The following is a 2,500-nucleotide window of genomic DNA, read 5'->3' as shown; positions in this document are numbered from 1 at the left end:
GGCAAAGTCGGCAGAATCGGCAGCGCAGATTTTTCGACGAACATGGGCTGGACGCTGGACTGGCCGGGCCATGCAGGAAAATTCATCGAGGGGACACGCTGACGAAACAGCGCTGGTTCAGGCACGGCGGGCAGTGGTGGAATCGGCAGCGCCGACGAAATCGGCAAAGTCGGCAGAATCGGCAGCGGGTGCTGGCGATGGGTCTGGACGGGCTGGATAGTCCAAGGCTCGACGAGAAAGACTGCTGGTTTAGACACTGGGGCAGTGGCAGCCCGCGGGACAGTGTCGGCAGATTCGGCAGCGCAGATTTGTGCGGCTGCAGGTTCGTCGGGGAAAATCGGCAGCGCAGATTTTGCGACGAACATGGGCTGGGCGATGGACTGTCCAGGCCAGGCAGGAAAATTTGTCGAGGGGACACGCTGACGAAACAGCGCTGGTTCAGGCACGGCGGGCAGTGTTGGAATCGGCAGCGCCGACGAAATCGGCAAAGTCGGCAGAATCGGCAGCGCAGATTTTTCGACGAACACGGGCTGGACGGTGGACTGTCCAGGCCAGGCAGGAAAATTCGTCGAGGGGACACGCTGACGAAACAGCGCTGGTTCAGACACGGTGGGCGCAGTGTTGGAATCGGCAGCGCCGAGAAAATCGGCAAAGTCGGCAGAATCGGCAGCAGGTGCTGGCGATGAGTCAGGACGGACTGGATAGTCCAAGGCTCGATGAGAAAGACCGCTGGTTTAGACACTGGGGCAGTGGCAGCCCGCGGGGCAGTGTCGGCAGATTCGGCAGCAGTGTCTGCCGATTCGGCAGCGTTGGCTTGTTGGCGCGGGGGGCCGATTCGAGTGGGGACTTGGGCAGCGGGCAGTGAAAGCAAGAGTTTCCCCGATGCTGCCGGGAAAAACGCTCCCCGGGATGGCCGGGTGAGATGACCCGGCGGCCCGCGACGGGTCATTCAATTCCATGCCCCGTCAACATAACTCCCGATGTACTGTTTGCTTTTTCGGAAGAAGAGATCCATCCCCCCATCCTCGGCCAGCCAAAAACGCTCCAATTAATGGCCGGGTGAGATGACCCGGAGGCCCGCGACGCGTCATTCAAATCACTGCCCTATCGGCTACAACTGCTGATGGGTGGGATTAGAGGCCTGCCATGGTGGTGAGGGGCGGCGAGGACCGTGAAAGCTAGAGTTTTTCAGAGGCTGCCGGGAAAAAGGCCCCTCGGGTGGCGGGGTGCGAGGACCAGGCGCGTCATTCAATTCTCTTCCCTATCAACTTGGCTCCCGTTGGCGGGATTGGAGGCCTACTGTTTGTTACAGGGCTAAAATCGTCAGGGGAAGAGCTGACGAAACAATGCTGGTTTGGATGCAGGGGGTAGTGTTGGAATCGGCAGCGCGGACAAAATCGGCAAAGTCGACAAAAAAGACTGTTGGTCTGGACATCGGGGCAGCGGCAGCCATGCCGACAGGGGGGGAAATCGGCAGCACAGATTTGTGCAGCTGCAGGTTCGTCGGGGAAATCGGCAGCGCAGATTTTTCGATGAACATGGGCTGGAAGATGGACTGTCCAGGCCAGGCAGGGAAATTCGTCAAGGGGACACGCTGACGAAACAGCGCTGGTTCAGGCACGGCGGGCAGTGTTGGAATCGGCAGCGCCGACGAAATCGGCAAAGTCGGCAGAATCGGCAGCGGGTGCTGGCGATGAGTCTGGACGATTTATAGTCCAGGGCTTGATGGAAAAGACTGTTGGTCCAGACAATGGGGCAGTGGCAGCGCGGATTTGTGCAGCTGCAGGTTCGTCGGGGAAAATCGGCAGCGCAGATTTTTCGACGAACAGGGGCTGGGCGCTGGACTGGCCGGGCCAGGCAGGAAAATTCGTCAGGGGGGCACGCTGACGAAAACAGGGGCTGCGGAGTGGAAAATCGGCAGCGCAGATTTTTCGACGAACAGGGGCTGGACCGGCCGGGCCAGGCAGGAAAATTCGTCAGGGGGGCACGCTGACGAAAAGAGGGGCTGCCGCGTGGAAAATCGGCAGCGCAGATTTTTCGACGAACAGGGGCTGGACGCTGGACTGGGCCAGGCAGGAAAATTCGTCAGGGGGCACGCTGACGAAAAGAGGGGCTGCCGCGTGGAAAATCGGCAGCGCAGATTTTTCGACGAACATTCGTCAGGGGGGCACGCTGACGAAAAGAGGGGCTGCCGCGTGGAAAATCGGCAGCGCAGATTTTTCGACGAACATTCGTCAGGGGGGCACGCTGAGGAAAACAGGGGCTGCCGCGTGGAAAATCGGCAGCGCAGATTTTTCGACGAACAGGGGCTGGATGCTGGACCGGCCGGGCCAGGCAGGAAAATTCGTCAGGGGGGCACGCTGACGAAAAGAGGGGCTGCCGCGTGGAAAATCGGCAGCGCAGATTTTTCGACGAACAGGGGCTGGACTGGCCGGGCCAGGCAGGAAAATTCGTCAGGGGGGCACGCTGACGAAAAGAGGGGCTGCCGCGTGGAAAATCG

This window comes from Populus nigra, chromosome 2 (genome assembly GCF_951802175.1).
Source record: "Populus nigra chromosome 2, ddPopNigr1.1, whole genome shotgun sequence".
Taxonomy (NCBI): domain Eukaryota; kingdom Viridiplantae; phylum Streptophyta; class Magnoliopsida; order Malpighiales; family Salicaceae; genus Populus; species Populus nigra.
This window is presented reverse-complemented; position numbering follows the sequence as displayed.